The sequence below is a fragment of the Piliocolobus tephrosceles genome, chromosome 1 (assembly GCF_002776525.5).
Source record: "Piliocolobus tephrosceles isolate RC106 chromosome 1, ASM277652v3, whole genome shotgun sequence".
NCBI classification, from domain to species: domain Eukaryota; kingdom Metazoa; phylum Chordata; class Mammalia; order Primates; family Cercopithecidae; genus Piliocolobus; species Piliocolobus tephrosceles.
This window is the reverse complement of record NC_045434.1, coordinates 120,155,821-120,169,597: the sequence shown is the minus strand read 5'-3', so window position 1 is coordinate 120,169,597 and position 13,777 is coordinate 120,155,821. Positions and strand designations below refer to the sequence as shown.

Sequence of the window (13,777 nt, the reverse complement as noted above, 5' to 3'; positions counted from 1 at the left end):
CAGTCTGTAACAAATCATTATCTTCTTTTAAGAAGAGTCATGAAGAGTGGAAGAATTATCCCAGGCTGAGGCCTTGCAAACAACTCTCTAGAGCTAGGTCAAAAGCTTCTTCCAGGTGAATCTTTGTGTCATCTTCTTTTATGCTGATTATAGTGATGATGATTCAGGCTCAAAAGATTTCCTGGAAATGAGTGTCCAGTTTTGAGTTAATGGCATGACATGCCCAATTGGGTCAGTGAGTGGACTTGTTGATTGTGACTTCCCAGGAAATCCCCTGAGAGCTGGTCACAGTTGTTAAATAAGGATGTTCCTTTTCTCGGGTTTTTATGCACATTCTCAGAGGACTTTTTCAATTCATTTATGAAACTGGGAAATGCTCTATAACTTCTGCCCCATTATGTGCTTGTCTCTCGATAGTGTGTACCAGATAAGATTGCATGCCTACGTGTAGCACTTCTGTGCAGTCTGAATCTCTACAGGCAGTACAGCCAATGACAATATCATTTATGTGCACGACTGTCCATTACTCACCATACAATTCATGAAATGACCCCTTTCATTCATTTAGTGTCTTGAGAAATATTTTAAAACATAGATTCTCCTCTGTCTGGAAGGTTTAAGCACGGCCCTCCTTAAAGATGGTAGATGAACCAGGTGCCCTGTTAGCCACCTTCTGATTCCCAGAGTTCTATAAAAGCCTGAAGGTAAAGAAAATCAACCCAATTTTAAACTGTCTTTGACAGTAAGAGCTAAAATAGAATAACTATCCAGTTCAGTATCTGTTCCTAGGTCTACTTTGACCAAGAAATGTGTCTTTTTTTTTTTTTTTTGCTTTTAATATTGTTTTTAATTGACACATAATTGTACACATGTATGGAGTATAGTGTTATTTTAATACACGTATATAATGTATAATGATCAAATTAGGGTAATTGGCATATCCGTCACCTCATCTATCAAGCAAATGTGTCTTTGAGAGCCAGATGGGACAACAAATAATGATTGCGGTGGAACACAGCATTTTAAAGGCATACTTAGGTTGCTCTTTTGGAGATGCTATTGAAGGAGGAGGTGAGACTCGACTCCAGAGGTGGGAACTCAGACACCGGACCAGATTGAAGATTAGCTAAAACAAGGCCAGGGCAGAAGCAGCTTTCCATAAGATACGCCCACCAGTCTGTCATGTCAGCTTACCATTGCCATGGCAACACGCAGAAGTTATGACCCCTTTCCACGGCAATGACCCAATGACCCAGAAGTTACCCTTTTTCTAGAAATTTCTGCATAAACCACCCCTTAATTTGCATGCAATTAAAAGTGGGTATAAATATGTCTGCAGAACTGCCCTGAGCTGCAGCTCTGGGCACATTGCTTTTGGGGTAGCCCTGCTCCACAAGGAGCAGTGCCTCGGCTGCTGCTGTGTACACTGCTGCTTCAATAAAAGTTGCTAACACCTCTGGCTTGCCCTTGAATTCTTTCCTGGGCAAAGCCAAGAACCCGCCTGGACTGAGTCCTAGTTTTTGGAGCTCGCCTATCCTGCATCACTATGAATGGCGCAAGTGCCAGTAGGTACACATTTAAAGATAGGCACGCATCTGGAATTTCAGCTAGCTAAAGATTAAAAATCTGGATTAAAAACTAATTTATGATAAAATGGAGGGCTAAGAAAAATCTATCAAGTATGAAGTATGTGGCTGGTTTCTGTGGTTGATTTTCTTTAGCTAACTCCCAAAGGGCAATCCTCTCCCTGAGATGAACTACTCCAGCCCACCCTTACTCTCAACTGGAGGCGAATTGCTCTTCTCTCTTTGGAACATTGAAAGGATTTAGCCCTATAAGGTTAGAGTTGCTGGGAAGATACTCATAGGTATATTTGAAATCTCTCGTGTCACAGGCTTCGAAGATGGCTTGCTAGACAAAGGTAAACAGATATTTGAGTGAGTTTTTCCAAGATAAGCCTGCTCACTGTATTTCCTTTTTACCCATCTCACCTCCAGCTTTTTAACCAATATGTTCCAGGATGTCAGAAAATCTGAAAATTTGACAGTAGATTTGAGATCATTTGAAGTTGTAAGAGAAGATAATTCTTTAATTCTTTTAGTTTTTTGTTTTTTTGTTTTTTTTCGAGACAGGGTCTTGTTCCATTGCCCAGGCTGGAGTGAAGTGGTGCGATCATAGTTCACGGCAGTCTCAAATCCCTGGGCTCAAACAGTCCTCCCACCTCAACCTCCTGAGTAGCTGGGACTATAGGTGTGCATCACCACACCTTGCCTTTTAGCACTTTTTGAGAACATTTCACCTAAATGGAAAGAACTCTGAACCTGACAATAGGTTAAAAAAGGTACATGGGTGAAAGGCTATGCTGTGAGATGGAGCACCTGGTGTTTTTTACTTTATGCACTGGTAACGTTCGCTGGGATTAAGGAGATAATTTTGTGTGCCTGGTTCTGGTATGACATTTGGAGCGAATCCCTTAGCTCCATTGTTAAAGGTGAGCTTACCTTTAAAAATGAAATGACGCAGATCTTTCTTTTGGAACCCCGATTTCTCTTTCTTTATCCAAATTCCCCTCACACAAAAAGAAAGAGCCATTGAGATTCTTCCATTGTAGGAAAGCAAGGTCACATGATATAGAGTTCTGAAGATTTAGGTTAAAAAAATGAGACCTGACCCTTAACGACATGGAAGATGCCCTTAACAGGTTGTGCTATCTCCAAGGAAGCTGGCTGTGTGGTCTTGTGAGCCATCACTGCTGGGAGCTTGGGCTTGGGTGTTCGCCGCCAGCAGCAAGGACCTCCTTTCTCCTGTGGTTCTCAGCTCTGGAGGCCCCTATAGCTTTGTTTAATGTGTCCGTTAGGTCCTCCATAAAACATATGGTAAGATGGAGCTAGGAGTACCAAAGGTTTAATGAGAGAAAAGGCCTGTGAAAGATAGGGAGAAGCAGCAGGATAGTGCAGGGAAAGCCTCAGACTGCTATACAGATCTGACTGTCTTGGCCAACCCAGTTGGGAGTTCTCAAAGGTTGCCCGTTAGCATGGTCCCATATTGGGCAGAAATGACCAAGTCCTAGTCTACCTGCTGTGCTGAGACTGGGAGCCTCTGAGGATGAGTGTAGCCAAGACTTAAAAGCCTAGGTGAAGCTTGAAGTTTCTAACAGCTCTAAGCTCTCAGTTAGCTATACTTCTTGCAGCTGCCAGCAAGTGATTGTTGGAGGGAAATATGAACAGCACACCCCATGGCTGCCACAACTGGCACTGTTATTGGGAGCTGCCTGTTATTTTCAGCCTCACTTTTTCATCCTTGGGCTTATCCAATGTCTTTTTTTTTTTTTTTTTTTGAGATAGGGTCTTGCTCTGTCTCCCAAGCTGGAGTGTAGTGGCACGATCTGAGCTCACAGCAGCCTCTGTCTCCCTGGATGAAGCAGTTCTCCTGCCTCAGCTTCCTGAGTAGCTGGGATTATAGGCATGAACCACCATGCCTGGATAATTTTTTTTATTTTTTAGTAGATACGGTGTTTTGCCATGTTGGCCAGGTTGGTCTTGAACTTCTGACCTCAAGTGATCCATCTGCCTCGGCCTTTCAAATTGCTGGGATTACAGACATGAGCCACCATGCCTGGTCTATATCCAGTGTCTTTATCATAAGGTATGGTGAAAATATAATGGATTATGAATCTAACAACCTGAATACCATTTCCTATTGTTTTGCTAAAAATTTTGGATCTGGTGGACAATTCAAACCACTTTTCTGTGTCTTTGTGAAATCTCCAAGGTCCCTCCCAACCATGACACTTCAAAGTTTATGATTTGTTCCAGGATTTCCAGGATTCAGCATAACATACCTGTTGTCATCCCTTCCAGGAACTGTGGCTTTTCTTGCCTGGCCCAGGAGTTGAGAATGGTGATGGTTCATGGCCTTCAGTGCTCTTTGGTCTCACCTACTCTTGTTCCTTTTCAGTTTATGTGGATTCATGAAATGGAAATTCTCCATTCCGTGTCCCTGCCTTCATTCCTTCTAGCCTTTGCATTGTTGTAGGCAGTCACTATACTAAATTTGAAGGAAGCAAAGATGACAATGATATCGTCTCTGCTCTCGGGGAGTCTAGTGGAGGAATCGTCATGAACATGTAATTGCTATAGAGTGCTGAGGGTCATGGTCTGCGTGGGTGCTGTGGGAGCTTATGGGGTTCAGGACATCCTACCTCAAAATATGACACCTTGGCACTTGAGGAAACACAGAATCAGGCCACAGACTCTAGAAAGAATCCTTCTCATCCCTTATCCTCTGAAAAGGGCCATAAAACCTAGCTGAATTTCCCTTAAAATAGGTCATAAGACCTTCATTCCATAGGAGTCCTCCCTCTACCCAGAGAAAGGGGAAATCCTCATGTCTGATGATACAGAGGTGCCAAGAAGAATCTGGACAAACAAGCCTTGCCAATTTCCCCCAGTTCATTCCCACTAGATCACACCCTTTTTTTTGTCCTCCAGTCACACTTCTGCACGACTGTCCATAAAAACATGCAGGTCTCCATGTTTCTTTGGGTTTTTATTTCTGAAGACTCCCATGTCACATAAAAGTTAAATAAACGTGTATGGTTTTCTCTTGTTAATCTGTCTTTTGCTGTGGGGGCTCAGTCATGAAACTTGCCATGCCTGAAGGAATCAATCTTTTCTTCCTTGCAGAGCACTTTAGTATGGGAGTCGGGGGCAGGGGTAAAGGGAGGCTGTCCAAAGGCAAGGTCTAAGCTGAATCCTGATGGATGACTAGGAGTTCCTTAGACAAGTGTGGTGATGGGAAGGGGTGTCACTGAGCAGGTGCAGAGAGGGCATTCCAAGTGGAAGACACACAAGTGCAAAACTTCAATAGGGAGCGAGGAGAAACTAGAAATTACTTAGAGTGGTAAGGCACAAAGTGGGATGAAAAGGGAAATCAGAGGGTGTTACTTTAGGTCCCCCAAGAAAGCCTATCCTCAGGGAAATGGGAAGCCAGCAGTGGCTGCAACAGCAACAACAACAAAGATTGGCTTTCTCACACCTGCTCCTGATGACCTGACTATGCCCCTATGGCTGTGACTCTTGTGAGCTGTGCTCTCGGGCCGTAGAGTTTCAGTAGAGAGGTGGATGTTGCTAGTGGAATGTGATTAGCAGGCAGTGGAGATGGTAAGTTTGACTGTCTTGTCAACATTCTGAGGTCTGTTTTTCCTCCTAGGCGGCAGTCACAGGAATTATTTAAATCAATGTCATTTCAGGGTTGAGGCCCACAGCACATTGTAATGGAAAGTGCACTGGCTGGGGTTCAGAGGCCTAATTGTTCATTGAGGTGGCACCATTTACAATCTTGAATGACGCTGCTGGGGTTCAGAACACAATACCCCAAAATATGACACTATGGCATTTGAGCAAACAGCAGAAGCAGGAAGGTCTCTCTCACCTTCCCTTGTCCTCCTCCCCTGAAGCAGGTCATAAAATCTAAGAAGTTGTTGACCTTCTTCTGAAGTAAGTCATAGGCTCCTCATTTGAGAGGTGCCATCCCTATACCTGGAGGAAAGGAGCCGAAGACACAGAAATGCCCTGAAGAATCTGAACAAACAAGACTTACTAAGTTCCCCCTGGGCTTATTGCCATTAGATCACAGCCCCTTGTCCAATCATACTTTCCCAGCACTGTCCCCTCTTCATCAAACCTGAGAATAAAAATACACACGTTTCCCTGTTCCTTTGGGACATTGCCAAAGTCTCCTATATCAGGTAAAACTTTTTAAAAAAAATTTGTTTGGAGACAGGTCTTGCTCTGCCACCCAGGCTTGGAGTGCAGTGGCACAAACACAGTTTACTGCAGCCTTGACCTCCCGACTCCTGGGCTCAAGCCATCCTCCTGCCTCAGCCTCCCATTTAGCTGGGACCACAGGCACGCACCACCACGGCTGGCTATATTTTATTTTTTGTAGAGATGGAGTCTCCCTGTGATGCCCAAGTTGACTTTGAACTCCTGGGCTCAAGCAATCCTCCCACCTTGGCTTCTCGAAGTGCTGGGATTATAGGTGTCAGCCACCGCGCCTGGCCTAAATTTTAACTTAAATGAATTCGTATGCTTTTCTCTTGTTAATCTGTCTTTTGTTATTGGGGCCTCGGCCACAAACCCCTGAGCAGCGGCTGAGAAAACATATTTCATCCCTTACAACTCTGGCAAGTAGCAACCTTTTTCAGTTTACTTACTCCCAGTGCCCTTTCCGCTTTAGAATAAGGTCCACTGACTGAGTCAGATGCCTTCCCACCTTGTCCAGTGACTTGTGTACCTGGCGGTGGTTCTGGGCGTGTGCTCTACCAGCATCACCTGGGAACTTGCTAGAAATGCAAATTTATTGTGCTCCACTCCAGACCTAGTGAATCAGAAATCCGGGGGGGGCGTAGGGGGTGGGGACTCAGACATCTTGTTTTAAGCAGGCCTGCAGGCGATTCTGGCCAACATTAAAGTTTGATAAACACAAATATAGGGTAAACTTTAATAAAAATTTGCCGCAGCAAACGGGAAAATACCAATTAGCTCTGTTTGACACAGCTTCGAAGTTTTACCAGGAGAGGGCGCCGACGGACCTAACTTTTGCCTTGTCTCGCAGTAGAGCCCAACTGGAGGGTAAACAGCGGCCACAGTAAGTTCTGTTGCAGAAATAAATTACAAATACATATAGGAAAAAGGACTTCAAAAGGCTGCGGTATCAAAGTGGCAGTTAAAGAGAAGGCAACGCTCAGAGTTGCAGGTGGAGCAGCGGGGCTGCATCAGCGTCTCAAATTCCGAAAACATTGTGGGCTGAAGTATTTCTTTGTAGCATTTCGTGGAGCCCCTTTCCTTTGATATACACTAGCCTTCCGACTTGCCTTTGTTCTTTTTTACACGTCAGGTTTTTATCGCTGACAAGCTCCAACGCGTCAAAGGCGTTAGATCTGAAGGCTGCAGCAGCCTTCGCGGTTCCGCATTGAGCTCCTTCCTGCAGCCCACTGTGGAGGTCACGGCTACGTGTGGGCAGGGAAGGCCCCCTACCCACTTCCTCATTCAGACTCGCCACCCTTAGCCCGCGATCACCTTTTGATCTCTTGTGTTGCACTGGTGTGCCCCCTGTTTCTCTTGCAGCTTCCCTGGAATCCCTCATTGTGGAGCTGTTCACAGCCCCATTCCCTGCACAGCCGGGTTTTGCCCCCGAAAGAGGCCCTGAGGGCCAGAACTTAATACAACCTTGAATACCGGGGCGGGGAATGGGGGTAAGAAAAACAAAAACTCCCCACTGGTCCTCTTCTCTCTCTCTGGCACTGCATATTCATCTTGACACCAAGTCACCCCCTCATCAGGAAGTCTGGTTTTGGGGGTAGTGGGCACAGGACGATTTGGGGGATTTTTGCATCTGTTTGAGCTACACGGAAAGAGAAATATTTAACTCCTGAAAAGAATCAGCATATCAGGTGCCTTATTATACTGTGTGTGTGTGCTATTGAGCAGTTTAGAAACCTTTCTGCAGTCGTGTTCTGCAGGTTTCATCCCAGCAGAAAATTGCATCTTCCAAAAAATGTAGTTCATAATAATAAGGCTTCATTAGTTTTTAAATGACCAGTGCATTTCTTTCTCTTGGGGGAGCGGGGCAGGGAAGGGGATTGTGGGGAGATCTGTACTAGGAAACAAATGCCTGTAGGTGTAGGAGAGACATGTTTTATAATTTTAAGAATATACAAGGGACATCTTTTCTCAGTTTACACTGGGATGCTCATATATTTATTCTAAACAAGAAATTCGAATGGAAAAGGCTTCACTGTGCAGGAGAGACAGCAAAAGGAAGGGTGAAATCGTTCAGAGCACGGTTTTGGCTTTGTGGTGACAGATTCAAGGCAATGAACGCTCATAATGTTTTGCTCCTCAGGGCCAGATTGTCTCCAGTGTGTAGTGTATATACACATCTAAATGATGGTTTGTAACTGCAGAGTTGTTATCTTGACTTTAGAATAATAAGACAGAAAATACCGAAAATGCAAGGGCTACTCCACAGCTGTTCTTGATTTGTCATTGTGATACAATCTAGGTTTTGTTGTTGTTGTTGTTGTTTATTTGTTTTACGGTTTCCGCCCTCCCTCACAATGGTCTAAAATTCTGAAGCTTCTCTGTCACTTTCTGGATAACAGGGAACCATGTCTTCCTACCCCCATTTTGTCTTCACTCCCAAAAATTGAGGGTAAAGGTATTTCCCTTCCACTGCATGCCAAGAAGTCAATGCTTGCTGCTGCCTCCCCAGAAGAGTGCCCGACACATGTTAGGAGCTCAAGAAACATTTCCTAAATAAATAAACAATCCCAAGACTTGTGCTCTTTCCACTGTGTCAACTTCCTTTTGCATCTTGATCCTTCTCACATGGCAACACCTTTTCTGGGTAGGGACCTTCCCCCTCACTAACCACCCAGAAGTTAAACTCCTCTTGGGAATCAGAAGATTGTGCTGCTTGCTCAAGATCCAGACGGCTTGTACTGTGCAGCGAACAGTACATCTCTGTCTTGCCTTCCAGCTGTCAAAATCCCAGTGGAATACCCTGGCTGCTCCACTTCCAGCTTCTTTCCCTGTCTGACCCCTTTATAGGCTATATGCCTGGGATCTCCTTGCTCACGTCAAAGTGGGGAAGACGTAGCTTCTATGGACTTGATGGTCCTACTGAGAAAAGCCAGATGAAACTTCACTTGAAAGACGAGGGATAAGAAAGGCTACTCGGCATGGCAGCATCCAAAATCCATTTGTTGGTCATAAGTTCTGAGATAGTTAATTGTATGTATCACCTTGACTGGGCTGAGGCATGCCTGGGTAAAGCTGATAAACATAGTTTCCGCTGCTCCACCTGCAACTCTGAGTGTTGCCTTCTCTTTAACCACCACTTTGACACCGTAGCCTTTTGAAGTCCTTTTTCCTCTATGTATTTGTATTTTTTTTTCTGCAACAGTCAATGAGGGTACAATTGCCATTTGAATCAGAAGACCAAGTAAAGAAGGTCCATACTTACCAGTGTAGGTGAGAGTCATCCAATAATCTGTTGAGTACCTGAGAACAAAGGTAGGGGAAGGAGGAGTTTGCCACCTTTTGCTTCCTGCCTGGTTGCTTGAGCTAGGACGTTGGTCTTTTCCTGCCCTTGTATATATCCTATTGGTTCCCTTCCTCTGGAGAAGACTGATTAAATACAAGATTCTTGGGCTCAGTCATTTGAATGTTTCCAGTGGTTTCACTCAGATTCCTTTCAGCATCTATTTAACTCATTGTGTTTCTAGTGTCCCATGCCCTGTGGTGAAAACATCTGGGTTCGGCGGTGGCGGGTTGGGTTGACCTAGGGCTAGGACTGGGCTGGAAATTCGGGGACATACTACTTGGCTGCTTCCTCCAGGCAGCCCGGGCAAAGCCCGTGAGCCTCCTCCTGAACTAATTTTTCAGCCTGACCTGAAATTCTTGTCCAGAACATTAAGACAGTGGGATCTTTAAGCTGGGATCTCTGATGTCACTGCATTGAGTTCGCCTCTGATGGCCTCCCTTTCACTTTGTAGTAACTCTAAGACTAGGTTCTAGGAACTAGGTTCTTGCCCCATTCTTTTTGTCTAAGCTCTGCTTATACCACTCTTCTGGTAACTGAGTCCTAGTCTTGTTCCCTACAGGGCCTGAGCTCCTGGCCCCTTTCCCTGTCCAGGGATTATGGCTCACTGTAGCTTCGAACTCCTGGGTTCAAGGGATCCTCCTGCCTTAGACTCCAAAAGTGCTGAGATTACAGGCATGAGCCACAGCACCTGCGCTCACCTTCTGGCATTTTTTGATCACCTTCTCTCACCTGCCTCATGCCCAGTTATCCCGGGACCAGAGTCTTGCTCCTAAATGCTGGACACTGTGCTGGGTTTCTATTTCTGGGTCCTCCTGATACAATTACTTGGCTCTCTGAGGGAGTGCTCCAGCTGCCCATCTACCCTGTTGGATACAACTGGACTTCACCATGTCGATACTCTCAGAGACTTCTTCCTAGTACTGACTTCACCCAAAGAAGTCTGTGTGCCCTCAGGTCCCAGCTGTCCTAGTTTGGCTCATCACTTCAGTCTCACCCCTTCCAACTTTCACACACCTCCAGAGAGACTTCCTTGACACAGGGTCTTGCTCTGTTGCTCAGGCTGGAGTGCAGTGGTGAGATCATAGCTCACTGCAACCTCAAACTCCTGGGCTCAAGAGATCCTCAGTCTCCCACCTCAGTCTCCCAAGTAGCTAGGACTACAGGTATGTGCCACCACGCCCAGCTAATTTTTTATTTTTTTGGAAAGACAGAGTTTCCCTATCTTGCCCAGACTGGTCTTGAACTCCAGGGCTCAAGTGATCCTCTTGCCTTGGTCTTCCAAAATGTTGGGATTACAGGTGTGAGCCACTGTACCTGGCTTAGAGAAACTTTCTTTAGAAAAGATTTAGAACACCAATTTGTCCCTAGCACCATTCAGTTTAAAACCCTTCAAAGGTTCTTCATTCCCTTTCAAAGAAAGTTCAAATTCCAAGTTATAATCATCCTTTACCAGACTGTAGTATGATACAGTTTTGTGTAGTGGTTAAGATCACAGATCCTGGGTTCAGATTGCCTGCATTCAAATTCAGGGGCTCCCTTTTAAGCCGGTTGATGTTTCTCAATCTGGGTCCTTGGAAAATGGCCAAACAGCAGCAGCAAGCCTCTCCTATCTGCTTGCACAAAGGTGGCACAAAATGCTATTATTTCTATGACAACTGATGGCTTTTTCTCCCCATTTCATAAAAGCTGCCTGTATGATGGACAGCAGCATGTGGAAGAAATGTGTGAGGCGGTGACTGGCCTGGTAGACCACCCAAGCAATGTATACCACGATTTTATTGTCTTCACCAGTTGTGGCTCTTTGTCTCCAAGTTCTGTCATATACTAGCTGTGTGAACTTGCTCTTGGGCCTCAGTTTCCTTACCTATAAAGTGGTGATATTTAGTCTTAGGGTAGTCAAGAGAATTAAGTGAGTTGATATACCCAAAACACTTAGAACAGAATCTGCCACATCACAGGCATTGTGTAACTGTTAGCTGTTATTTTTCAAGACTGATTCTCTAGCTGTCCACTTTTACTACATGTTCCACCTAGACTGAACCACCAGTATTCCCCTTGAACATATCATGGTTTATGTTTACACCTGTTTATGTGTTATTTCAACTACTTGTCTTTCAAAACCCAGCAGGATTTCAGCTTAGGAGAAGCCTTCTTTTGCCTCCTACATGTTTTAGATGATTCTACCATACTACACGAATAGCATCTACTACCACGCCATCTTTAACCTGTAATTGACCTACTGTTTCACCTGCAATACAGGAGGCATCTTCAGAGGAAGGGATGCTTCTCAGTGTTTGCGTCTACGGCACCTAGGACAGTGTTTGAGGAGAGTGAATACTCATTCAGCGAAAGGACTCCATTGCTTGTGAAGTTGTGATTATGATCTTGGTTTCCTCAGCTATTTAAGGAGCCAAGCTTGACCTTCCTTTAGCATGACCCAGAGTGGTTTAAGCCAGTAGCTTCTCTTATGCTGACTCAGTCCCTGCGTGGTGATGACTCATTGCTAAGGTTTTACCTTCCAGGGGCTCTTCTGATAGATGGGATTTTCTGAAACTTCTTTCCTCCCATGGGATCCATGATTCCAGCACTGTCCTCCATAGCTTCTTTCCGTCTTCTCAGGGAGAAGGTGCTTTGTCCTGTGGACTGTGCAAAGACCTTCTTGCTGTAGAATGTAGAATGTGTGACTATGACCGAGCCATTCTCAGAGGCTCATCAGAAGTGCTAGAAGAAATACCTTGATTGCCAGAGACTTTTACTTACCTGTAAGTATCTCTTTCTTCTTTTACTTAGCAGTGATAATTTGTTCAGAGTAGCAATGAATCCAACCTAAAGACCATATTTTCCATATACCTTGCAGCTAGGTATGGACATACGAATAGATTCCGGCCAGTGAGTTTTACATGGAAGTGTTGGCTGGTACTTCTGGCAAACCTTTGCAGAAAGGGAAGAATGTGCCTTTTTTCCTCTTTCCTGCTGTTTGGAATGTGGTTGTGACTGCTGCGGAAATAACAGCCACTGTGGACCCTAAGCCTGAGGCCCTCAGCCTAAAAGTGGAAAGGAAATCCGAAAGGAGCCTGGCTCCCCGACTATGGTAAAACTCCCATAGTAGCCCAGGTCTGCCAATTTCTAGCTTTTGCCAGGGCTCTTTTTAACTTAATTTAATATTTCACTTCTTACCAAACACCCAGAATTCAAGAAGATAGGGCTCTTTTTGACTCTCTGTCTCATGCAGCTAAACCAAATCTGACTGATCTGGTGTGCGATTTGTTCTTGTCCTAGCAGGAGCATGTGGAAAGCTTCTGAATGAATTTGGACCCTGGTTCAGAATCGAACCTCAAACCAACCCACTTGATTGGGGTGGGGTTGTGTGTCTTCGCCTTGTGAATCGCTGCCCTCCTGCCTCCTACTGTTTCCGTGTGATTCCCAACCTCATTCCCTCAGGTCTCTAGTTTCTTTTGCCCTTCATTTGGATTTGACTTTCTGCCTGGTGAACAGACCCACTGCCCAGCTTGTATCACCCATGGCTTTATCTCCAAACCCTAAGTCTCCACTCCTGGCTCCCTGATCTGTATCTACAAACCTTGGATACTCTCAGCCTCAGTGCTGACAAATAAAAACAGCATAAAGAGCTGGAGAGAGACTCCCAGAAGCTCTGCTAACATATCTCTTCTCCATGAGCCAATGAGACCTGAATTTTTACATGAGCTTAATATAGTTAAGGCCACTCTGTCCCGTCTCTCAGGCCGACACGTTCAGTATTGGGTGAGCCACCAGGGACTGCCAGCCATTTAGAGCCCACTGTTGAAGGATGGGGTTACTGATTTATGGGGAAACCATTCTGCAGCAGATGGAAAGAGGCCTTCAGTTGAGGGAAAGCCACGGCCACCTGGCCTTGTGAACTACTCTATCAGCGTGATCCTTGGCCGCTCAGCTTCACCCTTGGGAACTGTTCCTTTCCCAGTGCTAGACTTCATCACCAACTTAATTATGGTCTCTTAGAGATGATTATAGCTTCTCCTGATGAGAACAGATCCCATCAGACTGAGGTCCACACACTCGGTACCCTGCTGCTCCCCGTAGGATGACGCTGGTGTAAAAAGGTTACCGTTGCTTCATTAGCCCTTGGAGAGGGGAATTGGGGGTTGAGTCTTTCTCAAAGTGTTCCCACATCGAGGGTTGTATATTAATTAACCCTCAATCCTAAGCAAATATGTGACAGCCCACTTGAAGGGCGTAGGTTTGCTGGCTTGGCAGAAATTCAGGGGCTCCCTTTTAAGCCGGTTGATGTTTCTCAGTCTGGGTCCTTGGAAAATGGCCAAACAGCAGCAGCAAGCCTCTCCTATCTGCTTGCACAAAGGTGGCACAAATTGCTATTGTTTCTATGACAACTGATGGCTTTTTTCCCCCATTTCATAAAAGCTGCCTGTATGATGGACAGCAGCATGTGGAAGAAATGTGCAAGGCAGTGACTTGCCTGGTAGACTGCCCAAGCAACGTATACCGTGATTTTATTGTCTTCACCAGTCGTGGCTCTTTGTCTCCGAGTTCTTTCCATTGTTTGCTATGCAAGTCACACAGAAGGAGGAATAATAGCTGCTAGGCTGAAGGAAGAGAGACCCCAGCAATTTGTATGCAATCTCATTTGAACTCTTGGATTTGAGAAGGC

The 13,777-nt window shown here is 45.2% G+C and overlaps 1 long non-coding RNA gene across 1 annotated transcript in view; it reads right to left on the bottom strand.

Moving 5' to 3' along the window:
- The window catches only part of LOC113225199, a 10,420-nt gene extending 4,064 nt beyond the window's left edge, over nucleotides 1-6,356 (bottom strand). Inside the window, exons 1-3 of the long non-coding RNA XR_003309838.1 lie at nucleotides 6,218-6,356; nucleotides 5,434-5,540; nucleotides 3,842-4,047 (exon numbers count right to left, since the gene is read on the bottom strand). This is a non-coding gene — a long non-coding RNA (uncharacterized LOC113225199). The remainder of the gene's footprint in view (nucleotides 1-3,841; nucleotides 4,048-5,433; nucleotides 5,541-6,217) is intronic.
- Between the last annotated feature and the right edge of the window lie 7,421 nt (nucleotides 6,357-13,777).